At 38.1% G+C, this 25,652-nt stretch overlaps 2 pseudogenes; both read right to left on the bottom strand.

The window, feature by feature from the left end:
- Positions 1 to 10,932: 10,932 nt before the first annotated feature.
- Positions 10,933 to 17,108, bottom strand: LOC148021932 (putative glucose-6-phosphate 1-epimerase pseudogene; annotated as a pseudogene).
- Positions 17,109 to 17,195: 87 nt separating this feature from the next.
- Positions 17,196 to 18,080, bottom strand: LOC148021931 (glyceraldehyde-3-phosphate dehydrogenase GAPCP2, chloroplastic pseudogene; annotated as a pseudogene).
- Positions 18,081 to 25,652: the final 7,572 nt, after the last annotated feature.

Raw genomic sequence — 25,652 nt, 5'->3', positions numbered from 1 at the left:
AGGGTGATGAAGCCAAGACTGCTTTCAGGACTGATCGTGGGCTCTATCATTTCTTAGTGATGCCATTTGGGCTTACAAAAGCTCCAACTACCTTCCAAAGCCTGATGAATAAGATTTTACAACCTTTCCTCTTTCAGTTTGTCTCTGTGTTCTTTGATGACATTCTGATCTACAGCAAGACTTTACAAGATCACTTGGCACATGTGAGGAGGTTTTTTGATGTATTGAGACATCATACGCTTTTTGCTAAGGAGAAGAAGTGTTATTTCATGCAGACTGAAGTGGAATACTTGGGACATATTTTCAGTGAAAAAGGAATACATGCTGATCCTAAGAAGGTGCAATGTATAAAAGATTGGCCAACACCTACTACTACAGCCTCTCTTAAAGGACTTCTTGGTTTATCTTCATTCTATCACTGATTCATTAAGCATTATGTGGCCATTGCAGCTCCTTTGACTGATAGGTTGAAGAAGGAGGTTTTCTTTTGGGATGCTCTTGCAGATAGCAGCTTCAACCAGTTAAAGGAACTCCTTACGTCTGCTCCTATTTTAGTATGCTTGGACTTTTCCAAAGAATTTACTATACATTGTGATGCTAGTGGCCGTGGCATTGGGGCTGTTTTGCTACAGGAGCATGGAGTAATTACATTTGAGAGCCATAAGCTTACAGATAAAGAAATGGCCATGAATTTTTATGACTAGGAGATGTTGACTATCTTGCATGCAATTAAGAAGTGGCACCATTACTTATATGGCAGCAGCCGATTCAGAGTACACAGTGATCACAGGGTACTTAAATATTTCCTTACTCAGTCTAATCTTAATCCAAAGCAACGTCATTGGATAGCTACATTACAGAATTATGATTTTGACATCACTCATACAAGGGGCAAAAATAACATACTGGCTGATTCTCTTTCTCGTATGTGGGCTTGCAAAGTTTTAGCTATGACAGAATTGCAGGAGGCTTATCTTCTAGATGAAGAATTCAACCATATTTTTCAGAAATTACAGTAAGGTCTTATGGAAGAAAACTCACATTACCAGCTTAAAAATGGCCTTATTTGGTTTAAAGGCAAGATTGTTATTCCTTCTACCTCTTCTTTTAAAAATTATGGAGGAACTACATTCTTCGCCTCTAGCTGGACATGTAGGAGTTTTCAAGACCTATGACAGGATCAGTAAAAGTTTCTATTGGAAAGGATTATGGAAAGATGTCAAGGACTTTGTTATGAAGTGTATGCCTTGTCAGCAGAATAAGGACAACACCCATAAGCCAGGAGGTTTATTACAACCATTACCTATTCCTACAGGTAAATGGACTCATATTACTATGGATTTCATTACTGGCTTACCTACTACCAAGAAGGGATGGAATAGTATATATGTGGTGGTAGACAGACTCACCAAGGCAACCTATTTTATTCCAACCAAGATTCACTTTATTGCTTCTCAAGTGTCCAGTCAGTTTATGGAGCAGATTTTTAGACTACATGGATTACCGCACGTGATTGTCCATGATAGAGACTCAACCAAGGCAGCCTATTTTATTCCAACCAAGATTCAGTTTACTGCTTCTCAAGTGTCCACTCGGTTTATGAAGGAGATTTTTAGACTACATGGATTACTACAAGTGATGGTCCATAATAGAGACATAAAGTTTATGAGTAACTTTTGGCAAGTGGTATCTACATCTATGGGCACTAAATTGGCTCCATCTACGGCTTATCATCCTCAAACTGATGGACAGACAGAAAGAGTCAATAAATGGTTGGAGACTTATCTTCGCCATTTTTGCTATGATGTCCAAACGTCATGGGATTCTTAGTTACACTTGGTTGAGTTTGCTTATGACAATTCTACTCATGCTAGTATAGGAGTTTCACCCTTTTAGGCTTTGTATGGCTACAAGGTGCCCTTACCCACAGTCATCTTTAATGAAAGGATCAATCCTCATGGGAAGGAAGAGTTAGAAAGAATGCAAACCCTTCTTCAGCAATGTAAGGTGAATCTAAGGAAGGCTCAAGATCAAATAAAGATGTATGCTGATGAGAAGAGGAGGCCTTTAGAGTCCCAAGAAGGAGAGTTGGTTTTATTAAAGGTGCCCAAGTCCAAGTACTCTACATTAAAAGATGGATCTAGTAATAAGCTTGCCCATAAGTTTTATGGCCCTTACCGGATCCTTAAGCGAATTGGAGATTTGGCATATAGACTAGAGCTTCCCTCTTCCACAAAGATTCATAATGTCTTCCACATTAGTCAACTCAAAATTTTTATCGTGCCTAGTTTTCAGAATTAATCTATCTACATGGGCTTAAAGTACTATTCAAGATCTTCATTTTGATATATGGTACGTCTCATTTGGACACTTCTACTAGAAGTTATGGAAGATTTGGTCCAGCAAGGTCTGTTTACATAGCAAGCTATCTACTTTGTTTTGAGATTGTTTGTTGAAGACTTTATGGCTCCATATACTTTTGAAGTACTCTTGATCATGTATATAGTTGAGAATTACTTCCGTTCTTCAATCTCAGTCCATATAGTTGGTCATACTTCATTAATTTCCCATTTATAAAGTTGTAAAAATAGAGTAGTACTCTGTTCTATCCATCTTTTTCTAGTTTTCCAAGTTTGTCTTTGAGAATAAAAACTTTTAGGAAGGGATGGATTGTAAGAAGCTGGGAATAAGAATTTAGTATAAATAATATTGATATTATGCCATGTCACACTGACATTGGTATAAAAGGAGAGGACATGTAATTTTTAATATCTTTTTGACATAATAATACAATTATAGTCTTTCTCTCCCATCTTGCTCACAGCTTCTATGGCTTCTCCCTCTTTCCTATCTTTCTCTCTCCAAATCTAGTCTTTCTCTCTCCTCGTCACTCTTCTTCTCTCTCCTCCTGCAGTCTTTCTCTCTCTTCTGCAGTCTTCTCTCTCCTCTTTCTCTCTCCCTAGTTCTATCTCTGTCAACCTTTCGCTTTCTCAAAATTTTTCGCGTTACTTCATCATTTTCCTCATCTACATAAACCTATATTTGAAAATAAACTTAGTAATAAAAGTTAAAAATATATAATTACAATATTTAAAAAAAACATATACCTTATCTTTGCTTGAGTTGTTGATGTTTTGTTGTATAGTTTTTTTAGAATATACTCTTTTTGTTAAGCCATGTAACAACAACTTTGAAAAGCTTACACAACTTTCCACATCAAGATTCTCATCTTCATTTTCAACATCCTTTAGTAATAACACATTTTAACAAAGTAAATAATAAAATAAAATGTTAAAAATACAAATATGTAGTCAAAATAAATTTTAACATAGATATAAAAACTTGATTTGTTGTATAATCTTGAAATTTTTGAAAGCTTTCTTCTCCTTCGACAAACATATTCATCTTCCAAGACAAATAAATCTTCATATATAAACATATATAAAATATAAATTATCTAATTAAAATATAAAAAATTTGAATAAAATCATTACATGTAATGATAAACCTCTCTCCTTATCTTCATGTAAACCTTCCAAGATGTTTTCTTCTCGAGGAGGCTAAGATAATAAATACATGAAATACCATTAAAGCTTAAAAATCATGCATTAAAAAATAAACACACAATTTTATAGGATACCTTTTCCAAGGCTTGATCAATTGGAATATCCTCCATAGTCGGGACGTATACATCTTGCTTCTGAGAGTCAGCAACAAGAGTATGTACTTCACACTACCATCAAAAGGTATATATATGGGTATGGAAGAAGTGAAACTAACAAGATAATCATAAAACCAAACATATAAATGATATTATCTTACTGGTGATGCTATTGTATTTGAAATCACATCTTTCGGTATAGGTTCAACGTTATCCAAAATTTCCACTCCAAGAAAGACTGTGGACTCTTTCTATATGCTAGTAAATTAATGGATTCACCAACTAAAATTATTTGTCTCAAATATTAGGAAAGTTGATGAGAAAAAAATTGACTGACTTACCTTATTTAGAAGGCCCTTTCTCCTCAAATGCTTCCTCTCATCTTTCCTCGTACTTTTCCACCAATCATAAATATCACGCTCTCTCCACAAGTACTCACATCCATGAAACTTCAATGGTAAAATTTCATGGTGATTTTGAGAGATTATTAATTCAATACGTTCTTTTTCAATCTTTTTGTAGAGTAGATCATTTGACTTGGAGGAGTCAAACCATCTTCGTACCCATCGATAATTTTCAAGCATGACTGCATGTTGGCTTTTAAAGCATTCAACCAAGAGTTTTTTCCCATAAAATCTACCCTTTTTGTCTCCTTTCCAAGGTAGGTGGTCGAAAGATTTCATCATATGACGGTAGGCACATTATACCTAATGAAACTTAAGATATCAAATATCCCTAATTAGATAGTTGTTATAATAATTGATTATTATCTTACAAAAATAAGATACCTATTTCTAGACTTGATGAAACATCAAGATCGGTGACATCCTTATCTTTCTTTTGTGAATTTTTCTCTTGTAAAGTTTTTAGTAATATTTTCTTCTATATTTGCACACAATTAATCAAAGTTTATGTTGATATTAAGATTTTAAAATTTTGAGAAAGTAAAGAAACAAGTAAAAAACAATGTATTCAGATTGAACCACATATTATTGTACCTTTCACCTAATTCATCATAGAATCCATAAGCCCAAGGAACTTGGGATCTTCACTCATCATCTTCTTTAGAAGAGCCATCATCTCTATGCTAGAAGCTGACATTTGAAACCTACACAAATGTAGTGACTATGAGAAAATGGTTATTAATTCTACTGAAAAAATATTAGACAACATAAAAAATAATGTTAATAAACATACCATTATAAGATTGTTGAGTCATGTGCAACTGAACACCACATAATAGGTATGATTTTTTTTTCTTTTATTGATTATCATTGTTTTTGTTTTGATTGCATGCCATCGCTTTTTTGTGGATGCACACAACCACCAATCTTTCCATTCTGGATCCTCTTCTCTCACCTTCCAAATATTTTCTTGCAAGTGGACCTTAGTCAACCATCCCACTTTAACTTGCTTCATTTCATAATTAACTGACCTTATGATGGCATATTTTAAGTCATTTGGCCCACACAGTGCTGATAAATCACATTTCATATAAATGATTTCATTCTCCTCTAGCCAAGGAGGCATACAACCAATGCAACCTATCTTTGTTAAGCGTGGCCTTAGTCTCAAATCCTTTCTCTCATATGCAATAATAGAATTTCCATGTTGAAGTGGGATAAATTTATGTAATAATGATTGTATTGGTCTAATACAGTCCCATGAAAATGGCACAAAAGTATTTTGCAAGCGAGTCATGCCTATAGTGGTATCCACAACCAAACTTTCATGGCCCCTTTCAATCATAATACATTGTCTATAGTAATGTACACTAAAGAAAATCCTCACTTCATCATAACATTCCAATGAGAAAAGTGGTGATATGCATGCTTTCCAATGGCCAACATTTATATCAACACTGGTATCGTTGTCACATCTTACAACTACTTTATCTCCCACTTTATAAGTGTCTCCCTTAATAAATACTTTTTTATGTTCTATTACTCGTTCTACTCTATGTTAAAAGTTTGATGGATGTACCTTCTTTCATCACTAGTTGCATTCCTTTATCTCAACCTCTTTCCTCCTATTACTATTCCCTTTGTTACTGTTGCACAATCATTGGCTTTTGTAGAAAAACCTCCATAACTCTTTTGCTCTATCAACACATGATACATGCATGAGACCTAATGTATGCCATTCTGGACATTCATCAGATCTATCAAGATCCACTAAGTATCCATCAGGTGGCAAGAGAGCTTTGTGAAACTGTCTTATCATCCTTTGATGTGGCATAAGTTTGTCAAGCTGGTCTTTTGTTATATGAATGAGTACCCATGTAAAGAAACTTCTCCTTTTGATCATTTGCATAAGAAATTGCATTGTCTTTGTTGTTTGTTTTGATATTAACATATGTCGAGACCATTCGTTCATATGTATAGCACCAAAAAGCATCATGGCTACCGTGATGAAGAATATCATCCACAAACTCTCCAAAACCTATAATTGATATAATAAAAAGATAAATTATTAAGTTAAAATACATATACTATGAATACGTAAACAAAAGAAAAGTTGAGAATAGTTTATACCTGCAACATGCTCCAACGGTGGTGAGTTGGACCCTAAGAGTTCTTCAGACCTTAATCTCCAAGAACCAAGCAATTCTCTCAAAGTATCTACATCTTCTCTAGACCAACCATGATCACAAGTGTAGTTGTAAAAAGCTTGAGCAATGTCTATGAGTATTAATCCCAAGTCATAAAAGACCTTTGGAATATCTTTAACCTCACACAATACATATGGCAGATACCATTGTATCCACTTTTGATTTTCTTCGGCCTTGTAGCTTTCACAATATTTACTAGGGTACCTTGGCCATCAACCATATCATGTAGAGTACGGAGTTACTTTGTAACATGATGTGTTGCCTCATCAATTTGTATTTTGACTCTATTGTCCACTGTCCTTATTAGAGCACATGTATACTTTGAGAACAAATTTAGAGCCAAAATATGCATGCAATCATATACAAGATCCAAGGACAAATCAAAGCCGTAGAGATCATATAATCTCCACAAGCATGATCTACCAGAAAGTCCCGCTTCTTTTAAAAGTTCATCCCTATCTGCTTGAGTGAGAGCTCTTTCTGCCATAATCAAAGAGGTAAGCATTTCATCACTTGATTTTTTGATTGGTCTATGTTTCAATTGAAACCTGTTTTGATCATATAAGTAACATCCTGATCCCTCACTTTCCAAGGTAGCTATCGCTTTGTGTCTACGACAAAAAGATTGACCACCCTCTTTAAAAGATCCAATCTTGCACTGAGTTGGACGGTCACCAGTTACCATTATTAGCATGGCACATGCAATGAATCTTCTATTGAGAGAATTTCTATATTTAGTAATGTGTGTGATTGGATAATTGAAATCTACTGTAAATCCATCAACAAACATACTTTCCAGCTCATCAATCAATGGTTGCATGAAGACATGAAAAAGCTTGCTAGAGCTTCCAAGCACATTTTTATAGCTGAATGGAATAAATAAAACTGGTATAACTCCAATAAAAGAGTTCTTTCCAATATTGAGGACCTTCACCTCAACAACTCCACAATTCTTCTGGGTTGCCTTTGATGCCTGAAACCCATCCCAGTGTAATAATAAAGCAAAATTTCATGGATCACCCTGCTCATCAAAACCAAGAAATATATATATATTATAGTAATCAATATCAAAGATTATTTATGGGATTTTTAAAAATCTACATTGCAATAAAGTGTACCTTGTAGATCCTTTTGTCCTTCTGTATATGAGTTTGACATGATTTGCAAATAAACTTATAGGTTTTCTCTGTCTCATTCCAACCATCTACAAGTACTGGTGACCTTTGAAAAGGAGGCCATGCTTTATATGCTTGCTTGTAATGAATATTATTACATATCACTGGAAGCTCTATGTATGATTCTGGATCCCAAAAATCTTTTACACGCTTGCACTTTGTGCCATCCCAGAACTCATTTATTTATGAAGTATCAATTGCATTATCCTCTGTTAACCACTTTCTTTTATTTCTCCACATTTCCAATAATTCATGACATAGGGTTCTACTTTTAGTTAGTAGTTGCAATTGTTTGGTAATGGAAATATAATTAAAAGAAAGCATATCTTTCCTAGGTAGTGAATAGTTTGAACACTTTTCACAATATTGTGGGCAATCATGCTTTAGCTTCTTCCTGCCTATGGCATTGAAGTTACATTGGCATTCAAGAGTGTCCCGAGTATAGTTATCTTCCTTCCTTCGTTGGTATAGCAATGGTACATGAGAAGAACTCTCACGTCCTTGGCATATTCTATATCGTTGAGAGTTAACCATACCAAGTCGTGTTAACATGACATTGAGTTGCTCCCAACAAGTAAGAATATTTATACCACCTAAGTCTCCATCCCATGTGTTGGGTAGTTGCACTATTAGTTTGCCTAAGCTTGGTGCAAACATATTGCCTGTACAAGTTTGAGAAGGCTTTTTCCCAACAATATCACCAAACAAAATCTGAAGCATATTGTCCTGAAACTCAATCGAGGCTTGATGTTCATCCCAAAGTGCTTGCATTTGAATTAGTCTCTGAATAATTCTATTAAACAAAGATGGCTCAATATCATGCATCTCAATCTCATCTTCTTCACCTTCGTCCAAGCTCTCAATCTCATTTGAGGACTCATTATGGGCTTCGTTATCCAACTCAACATCACATCCCTCTGGAACATCCTCCAATAATAAATCATGAGGATTATGTAGACCTAGATGGGTTGTAAGACTCTCGAATCTCTCCTCAATTTTTTGGTGTCGTACATAAGTTGAAGGAGGAACCAAAATTCCACCACCACAATATGTTTTGCATCTACACCATACACATCTATGTCTAGGCAATGATTGAGATAATACATGGCTTTCAATGGGGTTGTCATCACTCATAGTAGCATTATCTCTCAAAGGTTTTTGACTATTTCTATAAGCCAAAACTGATGGATGCATATTGCCATTCATATCTTGATGACTATGTGCATAATAAGTTTGTCTTGTAACATCTTGATAGCCAAGAGATGAATGTCTGCACTTGTGTAACATTTCCGAATCTCAAACACGCATTGTTCATATGAATCTCCTCTTCGGAGGCCAAAAAGGTTAGGATAATGGCAAATTATTTTATTATTATTCCCCTTATCCCCCCAGCTGACTGCTGTGCTGGAGGGGAGGGGAATAGCAGGTATGATCAAGCTCCTTGATGGAGCTTGTAGGGGGGAAGAACTCATGCGAAATGACGCGTGGGGGAGGGAGGATCCCCTCCCCTCACCTATTTAATCTGTGCCATGAGCTGGGAGAGGCGACAGAGGCTAATGCTATAAATCGTGAGGGATTGTGGAGGATAGGGGAGCCTTCATACTGTCAACAACTGAGAGAGAGGAGGAAGCTAAGAAAATTGGTGTTGTCGCTGCCATTGAGAGAGGAGGAGGCACCGCTGAGGCCGCTGACATCCACCAAAAGTGGAGGGAGGAGTTGTTAGACTCCTGGCAGCTACCGTGGAGCCAAAAGAGGTCGCCACCAGATTGACAAGAGCGAGGGGAAAGGCTTCACTCCGTTGATGCGAGGAGCTGCCGTGGAGGGGAGGAGATCACCGCCATCTGTCAGTCGTAGACGCCTTCTCTCTCACCACGTTGTCGAAGGGTTTGTGAAAGCAAAGTCGCATCTTCAGAAGACCTTGATAAATTTCAGGATAAAAGATTAAACAAGTGAATAAGCAAGATGAGAAAATAATGTCAAGACTCTGTTTTATTTCAGCCAATAAGAGATTCAAGGTTCAAGAACAAGAAACCCGAGCAGCCTTTGGATTGCATAGGTCTTCCATACATTTCAAAGAGAATTTCCAAGAATATGTCTTCATCGATGAGTGAGAAAGTGGATGAACATGGATAATCTTCTGATCCAAGTTCCATCACAGTGACTATTTACTGATATTGAGATGGCTTACGGTTAGAAACAGTCTTCAAATTTTCCATATTTATATGTATTATGTTAGACTTCAATCTGCCCTGCTCCTAGATCTGTCAGACGCAGAGATAGTCATCAGTTGTGGCTAATAAGTCAGATTTCTGGCACATTTTATCAGGAATAAACAGAATTTCTGTTAGGGAATATGGATGGTCAAAGGAAAGCTTAGAATGTGCCTTGAAATCTTATGTTTTCTCATCAACCATGATGCACATCATAAAAACAGAAATAGCAATCGGTGAGCTGGAAATTTGGACAGCACGACTTCTTTCTTCAAGATAGTTTGATGGTTTGGTTCAAGGACTAATGGTACTTGATGGTTTGGTTCAAGACAAAACTGTTGTGGGATGAGCATCTATACACGGCTCTTCATGAAGCATTGACATGCCATCATCTGGATTAGAAGAAAGCTTTACAATTTCTGGACATCATCTGGATTAGAAGAAAGCTTTACAACTTCTGGATAAGGGTTTTCCAATTCAAAAGTTTTTCAATCCATATCTATTAGCACCGTATGGGAGAACATACTATTTTCCAAGCTCAACTACCAGTTGTAATTACTGTTGTTATGCTCTCATAGATGACTGTCCTAATTTTCCCCAAAATGAATGTTTTTCTTCTCCCCAGGATGGCTCTTTTTCTCCTCAGGACAGCTCTTCTTCTCCTCAGGACAGGTTGTTTTTTTTGACTTCAAAGACCACAAACTCTTAAACTGGTGGAGGTGAAGCAGCATACGAGATATATCCAACATTCGGTTGTACAGCTCTTTGTTATGGCCTTCTCCCTATGTTCAGTCCTCCTCCTCCGAGATCTAGCATCGTCCTCCTTATTCGTCTCACGTCACTGCTTTTTCAGAACCGTTTTCCTAGATCGATTGTTCCCAATCTCTGGTTTCTCAAGCACTCATCGTAAAACCCATACATTTGTGTAATCTGCTTGCTTTCGTGGTTTCCTCCAGATTCGCTTTTCTCCCTGTCATTTTTTTTTGTTCACAATCCTCTTTCCTCCCCTCTTCTTTTTTCCCTTTTCGATCACGGAGAGAAAAAAGAAACTAACATTAGCCCCCCGATTCTGAAATTTCCTACGCCCCCCAAATTGGCTATACAGCACGTAGCTTTTTTTGAATTTAAAACAGAAAAGCGGCCCTCTTTGAACAATCTCCTTGTATATCTCTTTGCCCTTATCAGCAGCTCCTATGCTGCCACAGGCTTTCAATATGCATGTGTAAGTGAATGCATTTGGAGACAATCCCTCATTTTGCATTCGTTCAAAGCACTTCACTGCTTCTCAGCAAGACCATTCTGAGTATATCCTGCTATTAAAGCACTCCATGAGACCACATCATGAAAGGGAAGCTTGTCAAACACTTCTTGTGCGTTTGCAAGCAAGCCACATTTGATGTACATATCTACCAATGCAGTCCCAACAACAATGTCTTTGTCCAGCAACCTTTCTCTAACAATCTCATCATGTATTTCTTTGCCCTTATCTGCAGCTCGTATGGAGCCACAGGCCTTCAACACACAAATAAAGATAACTGAATTTGGACAAAGGCCCTCAAGTTGCATCTGCTCAAAACACTTCAGTGCTAGCTCACCATGCCCTTCCTGCACATATCCTGCAATCAGTGCAGTCCATGAGACTATGTTTTGAACTGGCAGCCCATCACATTAGGAGAAATATGGACTCTCTTTTTTGCCCCTTAGGGAGTGAATAAACAAATATAGGCCTAACCAATGAGAGAGCTGGGATTCCAGATTCATGTAACATGAATCTTCTAGCCATATCTTGGACCAAATCTTCCCTCAGCAATAAAATAAGGAAAAAGGGGAGTACAAAGCTGTCACTTCTTGGAAGTTTGTGCCTCGAGTTTTCATTTTCTTATTTTTTATGTTTGATTTTTCTTTTCTCCCCTTTTCAGTTTTTCCCTCTTTCTTAGGCGGAACTCAAATTTGTCATATCTCTTTCCCCGCTTCTTCTTTCCTGACGAAATTTTACAGCCTCACTGTTGCTTGCCCTGTCTGTAACCCTGTAAAATTTCATTTGCTTTGCACAAGCATAGAGAGAGTTTCATGTGTTTTATGAGAGCAGAGCTTGTTTTACCAAAGCCTTAAGATTCTCTTCACAAAACTCTACAGGTATATTTTTCTCTTCCATAGATGTTCTATGGTAAAGTTTTATCTCGTTTGGAGAAAACCTGTGCAAGTTATGTGCATTCTCTGACATGTAATTTCTTTTGTTTTGATGCTCTAGGAGTCTCTTACAGTCAAGAATAGTGATATTTTGAATACTCAACTTCTTCTTCAACATCTTAGGGTTTCTCTGTAAACAAAGTTACAGGTATATTGTCTTGTTTTTTTGTTGCTCCACTGTTAAATTTTATCTTGTTTAGACAAAATGTATACAAGTTACATGCATACTGAGCTTTCCTTTGTTTTTTTACTCCAAGAATCTCCGAGGGTGAAGAACAATGATTTATTAAGAACTCAACTTCTACAACATCTTTGGGATTTTGAACACTCAACTTCTTCTTCAACATCTTAAGGTTTCTCTGTAAACAAAGTTACATGTATATTGTCTTGTTTTTTTGTTGCTCCACTGTTAAATTTTATCTCGTTTAGACAAAATGTATACAAGTTACATGCATACTGAGCTTTCCTTTGTTTTTTTACTCCAAGAATCTCCGAGGGTGAAGAACAATGATTTATTAAGAACTCAACTTCTACAACATCTTTGGGATTTTTTGCAGAGAAAGCCACAGGTATATTGCCATTTTTTACTACTGTTCCATGGTTAAATTTCAACGCATTTGGACAAAGCCTATATAAGTTATATGTATGCGTTGACCCAATATTTCTTTTGCTTTTGTACTATAGGAATCTGTCAGTAAAGGAACACTGGTCTTGCTATAAGTCAACTTCTTGTTCAACATATCTATGGATCTTTGTGAAAGAAATTACAGGTACAATGTTTCTTTTTTAAATTGATCCATTTAAATTTAATTTCATTTGGAGAGAACATTTGCAAATTATACACATGTTGATAGGTAACTTTTGTATTTGGTTGTTACAGATGTCTTCACGGAGGAAAAATATCAGTAGCATACTTGCAGTGGAGGTCTTCAACAGGAAAGATAATGGCGGTAATTGGATTTGTGATAAGTATTATAAGTTGGATTGGATTTTGATGCACCCAAGTACTCGAGGGAGTTTCAAGGTCAAGCGCAAGGATGTTGCAAACCCTAGCAAACATTGGAAAGGTAGAATTTTAGAGTTCAGAAAAGTGTTTAATGGCACAAGTGCAGTAACAGAAGTGTTGATTCAACATGTTTATATGCATAAACAAATCTCTGTACACGACGAGAACAACATTGCAAATTATAAACAAAACAGTAAGTTGTTAAATTTTATCATTGATTATTCTTTTGTATCAGAGTTGTTTTTAAAAGTCTTTGCAGTATTCTAATTCAGTCTTGTTTGATTGACAGCTCTATATCCATCGACTTTGCATGAATGGCAGAATGTGGAATGTTTAAGCGGCAAGATACATGTTTGGCATGAAGAGATAGGTTCTTTGATCTATGATAATACCTCTACAAGTCAACTTGCCACTCAAAATATCTTTTTCTATAATTCATTGTATGTGGTAGAAAGCCAGAGATTGCAGCATGTCCCATTGCCGCCACTGTCTAGTGGTGAATGGTTCATTGGTAGCTTGGAGTTGTCAGGAGCTTGCAAGTCGAAGATGAAATCTGACATCAATAGTGCTATGAAACCCACCACAGGCTCCAAAGATGTGCATCTTAGTTGGTTTATTCCATTCTCATTGTTTGTACATTTGTTTGGTTCATGTGATGTTTTGAAGAAAACAAAGATTACTTATCAATGTAAGTGTCCATCCGAGGAATGGATGAGTCAGCTATTGGGTGAGTCTTGGGAAGTCAAAAGAACACATTTTGATGAGACGATTGAGTGCAGGGTCAACCAATCTGATATTACATTCAGGTAAAACTGTTTTACTACTTTGCATACCTTGATTTAATTGACATAGGTCTCGCTTAGATGAATTGTTATGTTAGTCGCATTGATCACTTACCATTATTTTTGTTTTTTTTACAGGTATTTCATTGCTAGACAAACTTTATGCGTTCGCTTTCGATATAGAAGATGGCGACTTTTGCGAGGGGACTGAATCAGCTTGGATCAAGATATCCGAGATGACACATATACAGTGCTCGTAGATGTGGTAATCTTGTGGAGTGGTCATAATCCTTTCGTAGTCAGTGCAGAGAGTCATTGGCCCATTTATTTTCTGAGACAAGAAATCCAATTAATGTCCAGTGAGCCCCTCTACAACTTCTATTTCAAGTTAGATAATAGAAAAGTCAAGACTCGTAGTGAGCAATCCATGACATGTAAACAATGTGTTTCTCCACATATCCTTGAGATAGTGGAATCCTTGTAAAAAAACTTTATAAAGAGCGAATACATACCTTTTTTGAACTTCTGAGTACTTTAAATTTTAGTTTACTGTGATCCAACCGTGTGATAATACATACTGTAATTACTCAATCGTGCAGTTAAAAATCATAATTAAATTGCAGGTTAGAGGTCTATAATCTAGAGAATATTGTCTTTGCACAATGATATATTGTAGCGCATCTCTGCTGCTCGTTTCTTACATTTTAATATTAAATTAGATCCAAAGGGAATTTCAAGGCCTTTTAGATTTATTTTCTTTAAAAAATTATATATTTTCTCTCGTTAGACTTGAATATACTCAGCGACCCAAACATATTCGAGGATATAATTTGTAGAACGAAGCGTTTGTCTGTATGAGTAATTTTAACAGTGACTTTAAAGTACTGAAATAAAGAAACTAAGGTAAGAGTTTTAATTTGAAACTTTAGAGTTAATAACTTTATAAAGAACCTTTATTTAAAACCCTAGACACATAAAAGCTATAACTCCAAACTCATTTTCGCTTTCATTCTCCACTTCCCTACACTTGTGCTCTCATTCCTTCTCTCTTTGAGTGCCATGGCTATCACTCCCGCCTTCGCCGCATGGATCAGTTCCACATGCTACGCGCACATAGGGGACCAGATATACCCTAGGTTTTGCGTGACCTTGAACCTAGAGAGCTCGCTTTCCGCTGTAGACCCTGACTCTAGTATACTAGCATCGTTTTGTGATGCAGTGAACCCTCTCACTTGCTCTATTCCCGACTCCACTCTCAGGTGGGTTCCCATGGATTTTTTGTATAGTTTGTGTGCCGGATCCAGCCATGCAAAGGTGATAAGTTGAGCCCTGGTGCATGTGGGGCAACATCTCCGTGCTAGAGCAGTGCCCACCTCGTCACAGGACCACGTCACGATGGATCTCATTGAGAGGGATGCCGCCTTTGCCATATATGTTATGTGCACTGAGGTGCAAGAGGACAGTGACGAGGACATCGATGCACCCTCTTGGCCACTATTAGAGTACTTTGAGAGGGAGCTTGAGGAGATCACTCTCGATCTGAGTGTTGAGGCAGCACAGAGCTTGGCCATTGTGCACCCACCTCCCTGCCCTGATGAGATGCCCACGAGTGAAGAGCCACCCCTCTCTTCTCTCCATGCTATCACCATCGAGGGGGTGGAATATCTACCCACGCAGGATGTGCTAGAGTTGTTGGAGCTTAGGGAAGAAGAACTATACTGTATCATGGTGCGTGATGCACCTAGTGATTTCATAGATTTTGATTTACAGGATGCCCCACCACATGTTGATGAGGTGGCTCGTTATGATGGCACGAGCATCGATGACATCTCTGCCATTGTGAGCATCCAGGAGCAGATTGAGGATGCGGCGCCACAGTATCAGATCTCTGATGAGGAGTTCGAGCGGTTGCAGGAAAGCCTTTTTGGTCCTCGACCCGACTATGCAGTGCCTACCTAGGAGAGAGACGAGGGCAGCCCAGTGGCAGGAGCAGACCTGGATGCTCCATTACAGCGGCAGATAGATGATGCAGAGAAGGTAATGTTCTCGGTTTCATATGAAACTTAACCAGTAGGGCCTCTAGGGCATCGGGAGCACACACATGTGTTTTTGTCAGGATCGGGCCCCCAGATGTGCCCTGGCCGGAGGCTCGCGTCTAGGGGCCTGAGTCTGCAGACTCAGGCCCCCAGACGCTGTCGAAAGGTTTGTGAAAGCAAATTCACGTCTTCAGAAGACCTTGATAAATTTCAGGATAAAAGATCAAACAGATGATTAAACAAGATGAGAAAATAATGTCAGGACTCTGTTTTATTTCTGTCAATAAGAGTTTCAAGATTCAAGATGAAGAAATCCGAGCAACCTCTCGAATGCATAGATCATATATACATTTCAAAGAAATTTTCCAAAAGTATGGTCTTCATTGATGAATAAGAAAGTGGAAGATCATGGATAATTTTCTGATTCAAGTTCCATCATGATGACTATTTACTGATATTGAGATGGCTTACGGTTCCTAGATTATCATGTGTTGCTTTTCAGTTCTTTCAGCCGTTAAAGGTCACAATCCATGTCCCAGCTGCTTTGGCACCTTCTGCATCCGCAAGGCCAACAGTTCCTAGACCGAATATTACAACAATTGATCCAGGCTCCACCTTTGCAGTGTTCCAAACAGCACCTAAACCTTTATCTCCTTGTTTAAATACTTCACAACCAAAACTGGCACTTGTGAGCGGCTTTTGAAGCCACCAAATGCTGTTCCTTTCCAAACTTCACCTGGTTTAAGAGTAATTGGCTTTTCAACTGCTGCTGGCTCAACACAAATCATATGCTTATATTCATCATCTCCATAATCAGCCATAGTTTTTGCTTTTCTTTCCCATGGGTTCCAAACAACTGTATCCTCAAAAGTCAGAGCATCTCCTTGTTCTGTGAAGCGCTCTCGGTTTTGAAGGTTATCAAGATAATCCAGAGTTTCCAGTCCTTCAATTCGCACTTCACTGATATCTGAAACTGAGAAGTAAGTGTGCATAGCCACAGTAAAAGAGAAAGGCTTAGCATCAGTGTTGCGAACACGTGCAGTAAGTGTCAACTCTCCTTCAGGGCTTAAAGCAACTCGAAGGCGAAATTCAAAGCTATGATTCCAGAGTTTAAAATCTTCCTCACTAGGTCGGAGAATAAGGTCAATGACCGCTTTGTTGCTGCTTGTTGACAAGGACAAGGGATTTGGAACTATACTCCAGAACCTGTTCCGAGCAAAACCATACTGTTCTGTTTGATCTAGATTGCTGAACTGAGGGAAACAGATGGGAATTCCACCTCGGATAGCCTTTGGAGGCTTGAAGATTGCCTTGCTGCTAACAAACAGCAATTCCTCTCCACAGTCGTTTTTCTTCCGCCTCCCGTCTGCCTCTGCCCTTGAGGAACTTTTTTCCCTCTTTGCATCCAAGCTTTTTTTTTCCTTTTCGTCAGCTCATTACTCCGAAAAAAACCTTTCCCCAAAGCGCGGCTCCCCTGTCCCAGAAAAAGCAAAAACTTTTTTCCGTTACCTTGATAGGAGACGCTCTTGAGTGTTACACAAAAACCGCCAGCTTAATGACAGGCCCAACCTCGAAGTCTCGTAGATTATAAGCTCTCAATATTTCTTGCCAGCAGCAACCAAAGCAATATGGCTGATGAGATCCACCACTCGATTGCTGTAGCCCCATTCATTGTCATACCATGCCACAAACTTCATAAATTTTTTGTTCAGAGCAATGCCTGCCTTTGCATCAAAGATGCTGGACCTCTCATCCCCAACAAAGTCGGTAGAGACCACATCATCCTCAGTATATCCAAGGATCCCCTTCATTGAGCTTTCAGACGCAGCTTTGACTGCTGCCTTAACTTCATCGTAAGAAGCATCTTTTTCCAGTCGGCAAGTCAAATCAACAACTGAAACATTAGGAGTCGGAACTCTAAATGCCATGCCAGTCAACTTGCCATTCAGCGCAGGTAGAACCTTTCCCACTGCCTTTGCAGCACCAGTTGAGCTAGGGATGATGTTTTGTGCTGCACCCCTGCCTCCTCGCCAGTCCTTCCCAGAAGGACCATCCACTTTCTTTTGAGTTGCAGTAGTTGCATGGACCGTAGTCATCAGACCCTCAATAATTCCAAACTCTTGGTGTATAACCTTTGCAAGCGGAGCTAGACAGTTCGTTGTGCAACTGGCATTTGATACCATTTGCATCTCTGGTTTGTATTTTTCCTCATTAACACCCATCACAAACATTGGGGCATCTGCAGAAGGTGCTGATATGATTACTTTCTTTGCACCACCCTTAAGATGGGAAGAAGCCTTTTCCATTGTAGTAAAGACTCCTGAAGCTTCAACAACAGTGTCCACCCCAGCTGAGCCCCATGGGATCTCAGGTGGGTCTCTCTTCCCATAAACCTTAATATTGTGGCCACCTATCCACATATCTTTAGAAGGTGAGGAAGACATCATTTCCAAAATTCTCTCTACCTCACCAAGATATCCTGATCGTGCTAGAAGTTCAATCAAACAAGTAAAGTGATCTACTGTGGGTGTAATGCCGTAATTATTTGTCATCATCTTGAAAATATATCGGCCCTCGCATGCCAAATTCGCATGACTGCATGCACCCAACAAGCATGTGAACGTGACAACATCACGTTCCACCCCCTTTTCTTGCATACGCTTGAAGAGATCTATGGCTAGGTTACCATCTAAATTTGTGCCACATCCTTTTATCATTGCATTAAAAGATGCAACATCTTGGACTGGCAGACTGTCAAAAATGTTTAACGCCTCGGAAAGGGAACCACATTTGGCATACGTGTCAACCAAAGTGTTGCCAATAAAAATGTCATTTTCAAGATGTTTCATTACAATTTCCATATGGACATCCTGGCCTTTATTAACAGCCACCATGTTGCCACAAGCTTTTAAAGCACAGACAAGTGTGATACTATCCAGAGAGATATCCTCCTCGTGCATTTGTTTGAATAGTTGTAATGTCTTCTCTCCTTGACCCTGTTCAACATAGCTTGAAAGCAACCCTTCATGCTCGCTACTATACTCATACGCAGAGAATAAATGTAATCACAACAACTAAGTATGCACAAAGTATCAAATCGCACACACAACTTTCGGGTGGTTTTCACACCTCGAATGCGCAGCAATACGACAACGCGAGCCTCCGGCCGCAGACTCAGGCCCCCAGATGCGAGCCTCCAGCCAGGGCACATGCAGACTCAGGCCCCCAGACGTGAGCCTCTGGCCAGGGCACATCTGGGGGCCCGATCCTGACAAAAACACATGTATGTGCTCCCGATGCCCTAGAGGCCCTACTAGTTAAGTTTCATATGAATATGATTTATATATCTTTAGCACACTCCATGCATAGTGAGTCTGATACTGAACTTGTGTGTTGCAGGAGATTGTCTATATAGATGAGTTTTTATCTAGGCAGGGTGGCCGATCTGGTAGCCAAGGAAGGGTGCAAGACTCGGCATTGAAGGAGTACGTTGGGCAGCTTGTCAACGACATTATTGTATTTCATAAGACATGCTCCCCTGCTTTTGCCGAGAACTTCTTGAAGTTGAGGGCACTAACAAAGGCTGGGCCCTTCAAGACCATCCCGACCAACTCCAGCCTGGAGAAAGTAGTGTTGCTTCGACGTTCGAAGCTTCTCTACTTATTCACGAGTACTAGGTCTGGCCCACTTTTCTCCATGGTGGCCCGTGGCATGGTTGAAGACCCCACTGTCATTAGACAGGAACTATTGGGGAAAAATGTATTGTTGCCTATGATCAAGAATAGCTCTGACCATGGGGAGCATAGCTCCAAGAAGCCTAGGAGAGAATAGATGTACTTATTGCCTACAACTGATATCGCATCACTGATGTACTGCACTTTGTAATCTTCTCTTCAAGTAATGAAAACTGATGTTTGTTGGATTCGCGTGCAATGTAGTTTGTGACACGTGTCATTTACTGTTTTTTTAAACTTGAATGTTACGTTTATTTGTCGAATTTATATGTAACACGATTCGTACCCTAAATTTAATACACAGTGCTTTATCGAATTCGTGCGCAACATGTATTTGTTCAAACGCATGTAACGATAACTCAACGATGTAAATAAAATAAATATCAAGCGACTAAACAAAAATAAGACGCGCCAAAAACTTTGTATTTGTATTAATAACAATTTTACATGGGGTCCATTACAACCAAGGCTTTAGATGCACTAAAGGGGGTTTATTATCATTTATTATGGCTATGAGGTAAAAGAAAATATAAAAGTGTTGTTAAGCACACCCCCTTATGCGTGTCTAGCATTCATGTTTGCTTCCATTATGTTGTAGTGTTTGTAGGCATTGTATGAGCAAAAAAATGATATATTATGTTAGAAACTAGAACAAAATCATATAGTAGTAACATATATTATAGATACACCTTTATGGATGGGTCTATATGCACATTTGGATCAAAATTAAAATTTATTAGTGCTTATAAAGGCACTCATAGCCTTGCATCTAGTTTTAAAAATTCTATGATATTTGAGTTTGATATTTGTTTCTAAAGCAACAAAGTAAGAGGAACAAATCATATAAATAGAAAGATGAGAGAGAGAGAGAGAGAGAGAGGGGGGAGGGAAGGAGAGGGAGAGGGAGAGGGAGAGGGAGAGGGAGAGGGAGAGGGAGAGGGAGAGGGAGAGGGAGAGGGAGGGAGGGAGATTCAAGGTGGAAGAAGAACCTCTTATCGACTAGCATAGTATGGCTTCGTTTTCTTGTTTCTATACTTTATAGTTTTGGCCATATCCTATGATCTCATGGCTAGTGGCTCTTTCTTTAAGATTACAAACTTGTGCATGTCTGTTTAGAAGTAAGTTGATGCCTAAAAATTGCAACTATTGGTGCATTTTTAGGCATGGCTAGTCTTTAATATTGACATCCCTATAGTCATACTAGGTGCTCATGCCTAGATTCTCTTGGTGTTTTGCACTGTGTATTCTCTTGGTGCTTCACACGGGTATTCTCAAAGCGCTAGTATTATTTGATGCTTCACATCGAGATTTCAAGGCATGTTTTAAATGGCATGAAGATCCAAAAATGCTTGATTCATAAAGAAACCAATTGTGAGAGACCCCATAGCTTTTTTGTGAGTTGAGGATTTCTTTGTATTATCTTGGTGCTTTGCAAGGGTGTTATATGCCAATACTCCACACTAATTTTAATCCAGTGCTTTGAGAATATTATATTATCTCTTCAAATTTTTATATTACATGTCTTTCTTTCTCTCTCCCTCTCTTCCTTTTTTTTCGTTTATTCCCCCTCTCTCTTTCCAAATGTGTATTGTGTGTATGTGTGTGTGTTTCTTTCTGTCTCTCCTCTCTCTTTCCAAATGTATATTCTCTCCATTTAAATTTTCTTCTTCCTCTTCTTCTTCTTCTTCTTCTTCTCCTCCTCCTCCTCCTCCTCCTCCTCCTCCTCCTCCTCCTCCTCCTCCTCCTCCTCCTCCTCCTCCTCCTCCTCCTCCTCCTCCTCCTCCTCCTCCTCCTCCTCCTCCTCCTCCTCCTCCTCTCTCTCTCTCTCTCTCTCTCTCTCTCTCTCTCTCTCTCTCTCTCTCTCTCTCTCTCTCTCTCCCCTTTATTTTATTTTCTCATTGTCTCCCTCTCTCTCTCTCTCCCTCATAAAATTTTAAATTATCATCCTCAATTATTTGAATTTTCTCTCTCTCTCTCTCTCAATTTTAAATTATCTTTCTCAATTATTTTAATTCTCTCTCTCTCTCTCTCTCTCTCTCTCTCTCTCTCTCTCTCTCTCTCTCTCTCTCTCTCTCTCTCTCTCTCTCTCTCTCTCTCTCTCTCTCTCTCTCTCTCTCTCTCTCTCTCTCTCTCTCTCTCTCTCTCTCTCTCTCTCTCTCTCTCTCTCTCTCTCTCAAGTGTTTCTTTCCTTTCTCCTCTCCTTCTCTCTCCAAAATGGTTTATCATCTCTTCCCAAAAATTTTAACTTTTTTATGTATTATGCACATCTTATTAACCTTGATAATGTAATATAATTATTAGTGCATGTATTAATATTTCTAACATTTTATCATTATATTAATATAGAGAGGCACACACACATATTGTATATGCCATATGTATTTCATGTGTGTATCTTCACACACACACACACACACACAATGTATCATATATATAGTGTATATATCTGTAGTATTTATACATATTGCATACATTTGATATACTATATATTATTATATCATATATACATCATATATATCGTATATATGGCATGTATGTGTGTGTGCATATGTTATACATCTATAATAAATATACATATCATATGTAATATTTATAATATCTATATATTACAAATTACGATACGTTATTAAATAAATGTATACGTATAACATATAACAGTTCATAGTTTTTAACAACACCTGATATTTTCCAAAAGGATGGATGTGGATGGGAGCCTAAAATCAATAGGGCTTGGCATGTGGACCCATGGGTGTTGGAAGCACATTCACAAGGAATATGCAATAGATTCTTAAACACACACTATGCACAATGGACTTGTGGAGAATCACTCTAATAGATGCATCAATTGTAGATACAATTATATTTAGAAAGCATAATTTTTTATTTAATTTCTTTTTTGTGGCTCTTTCCTTGTGCTAATTTTTTTTCTTTTTTCTTAATTATTTTTTCTCACATCTATAGGTGCAAGACATGTAGAAGTTATAGGGTGTTGCTAACAAAATCTTAGCAAGTAGTAGAGAATACACAAGAAATATAAGGTGAACATACAATAATTTAATTTCAAATGGACTAATACAAGGATGGCTATGTCCACCCATGTGCTTCCACTATGAAGCTTAGATGGTGATCCAGACAGAAGATAGACAAAGAGCTTAAGGCTAGCTATAGAAGAACTCTGACTGAGTGAAAGATAGATTGGCAATGACTTTGGAGGGGTCTTCCTTTTATAGCTTGGAAAGGTACTCTAGTTGATATGCCCAACCATATTATGAACCTTTCCTAGCCAACTATCGAATATTCCCTTTACCATGAGGCTAGGGGTGTTGCCCGCGAACCCTCATCAACAAGGGGGTTGTTGGCCCCATTGAGACTCCCTAGTCAGGGGCTACTCAAGTGGCCCTCGGACCCCAAAATAGGGCTCCTTAATAACTCTCACACCTTGTAACTTGATGCATTGTGCCTCAAGTTTCTACCATCATGATTACTCTATCTAACTCAATGGCTAGATCCATAAAGGTCACCTTTTTTCCATCTAGTCATATAGACCTCTTCTGACATACAAGTTAAGATCCATGTCTGGGCTCACACATAGACCTCATTTGACATACAAGTTAGGATCCAACCTATGTCCTTAGGCTCACACATGGTTTCTCCTCATAATGGGAGCCTTACAACTAAGAGCACCATGGATCATTGGTGGCACCTTATGAGGGTGGGGCATGGAGCATATCTAAGAAGACAATGAAAACACAAACAATGATACTAGATTTGAGGGATTAGACAAGGAGAGAGATGGGAAGAGATACAAGAATTAAGATGATGACTATAGCTCCCAAGAGAAACGATAGTAAAACTTCAACATATATATTAAGTTCCACATATGGGTTTTGTAATTCAAGCCAATATTTAGCTTCTACACACACATACACACACATAAATCTATGCATATATTTACTCTTATGATTGGACCTTTTTGGAAACTTGAAATTTATTGTGATATTATATATTATTCTTGAATGTCTTCTCAAGCACAATGACACACACCTCATGCTATTATGTACATAATTTCCTATAATTGTTGTGATGGTTAACATCTTGTTAAATGGGCTCATTATTATAATGTGGTAACCCTACTTTCCTAATGAACAACTTTTGACAAGCATACCATAAGGAAACATACCTATGGATCTATGAGTTATATAATTGCAATTGTGATTTCTATTCCATTTTGTAACTACATCCCTCTAGCTTTCTTGTATCAAGAAAACATGCATCTATATTCGCATGTATATGCATGCTTAAATTGTAGACTTGATCAACATTGTCATGGGGTTTTGTGCCAAGACACAATCCACAAGAAATAAATAGAATAAACAAGATGAAAGTTGGAATGCAATCAATAGCAAGTAAGAATCCTTCTCTATTATGATAGATAAAGAGATACATTGCCGCACAATCAAATTAAAAACTCTACGTTCAAGGAAATATTTTGAGCAAAGCTCTATCAAGTCAATGCTTATGCACACTCTTTATATCTCTAAAATACTTACTACAACAGTATAAGCGCATCTTGGGGTCAATCCCTGGGTGTAGGGAAGAGCCATAGTGGAGCCACAATGATCAACCGAGGGGTGCTCCCTGTGTGTGCTATGTGATGTATAACACCAATATGTTTTGGGACTCCCTCTGAGGAGTGGGGAGAGAGATATTTTTTGGACTACAAAAAATGCTACAAATGCAAAGTCTCAGATGCTCCTAACAACAAGGCCATGTGGGCTGGTTTTAGGTGAGTAGTAAAGGCCCGACTAGTGCTTAGAGCTAGTGTCGGGCCTGTTTTATGTCCCAGAACTATGGATTCCTTTACCCCTCTTGTTTTAGAGGGGTTTCCGAAGATTGTGAGGAGCTTCTTTCATTAGTAGTCTACATCGGCAAACTTTATCGACATTGGCATTCCTCTTGCCACCCCAAGATCCATTTCTTCCTTGGCCTTCTGCCCCATCTAGGATTTAAGAGGGGGTGTTATGAGTCATGTTTGTCACGCCTTCTCATCTCCTCCCTATGAGCCTCAATCTAAGTTAGATGAGGACTTTAGGAGCTTTGACCTATTTATCACTTGTTTTGATGGAGGAGGTAGCTCATTCTAGAGTACCTCAGTTTTGTGTGCATTTGGCAATTATTGCTTTCTGCAGTCTACCTACATCTATTAGACATTGTCCATTGTTTTTCAAAAATTTTGTAAGAATTTCTAGCATTTTTGCCAAATTTTGGTTGGTCATATTTTTGTTGGCCCTAGATTTTAGGTTGGCTAGATGTGGGGAAATTTTTCTATTTATAGCCTCTCCCACTCAACAATTGGCACATTTATTCATTCATCTTCTTCCTTCCTTGGTAGGTACACACTCTAAATCCATTATCTCTCTCCATCTCTAATATTGTCATCATCATCAGCCTCATTTGGTACCCTCACTGATGCTATGGATTGTGTATAGGGATTGATCGATCTCCTTCTATTTTTCTGTTTGTTTCAGCATTATTTCTTATTCAGTGAAAATTTCATTCTTATTTCCTTGCAATCTCTCTCTCTCTATTCCTTTATCTCTGTGTTTCCATTCCTTTCCGTTGCACACTCTCACAATAACAACCAAGGACTATTCTAATGTGTTTACCAATAATTGTAAAAATTTATACTAATGCATATAACAAGTGTGCATATAGAAAAAACTAATAGGGATTCAACTTGCTAAGGTCCAAATCCCTATTATCCATGTCTATTATCCTATTATATATGGATTGTTACTCAAGTCTATATAAAATCCCATGTATTAATTATTATCATATAATGCTTATACAAATAAAATAAGAAAAATAATATAAATCAATGTAATAAAATAAATTTTATACCCTTAGTTCAAGAAATTAGCATTTTTTATGTTGGAGTATAAAAGGAAAGAGGGTACTAATGTAAGATATATTTTGCACATTTGTAAACTTATCCATTTCTTGGAGCTTGAGGGTTTCTTACCTTTCCCACCAACATTGAGGGTGGATACTCAATGCTCACCATTGGAAGGGATGGATTTCTTACAACAGCCTCTCATCTTGATTCTCATTGTACATTGATTTCAATTTAGCTATGGCTACCTTATCTTATAGTTAATACAATATTCAACTATGGTATGGCTACGACTGATTGATTCATTTTTTATTTTATTGATTAGCATGAATAAAGCATCATTCAATTAAATCA

This window comes from Lygodium microphyllum, chromosome 17 (genome assembly GCF_053477565.2).
Source record: "Lygodium microphyllum isolate KBCC chromosome 17, Lygodium_microphyllum_v1.1.10, whole genome shotgun sequence".
In the NCBI taxonomy this organism is placed as follows: Eukaryota; Viridiplantae; Streptophyta; class Polypodiopsida; order Schizaeales; family Lygodiaceae; genus Lygodium; species Lygodium microphyllum.
The sequence above is the reverse complement of the archived record's forward strand: the minus strand, read 5'-3'. Positions and strand labels throughout refer to the sequence as shown.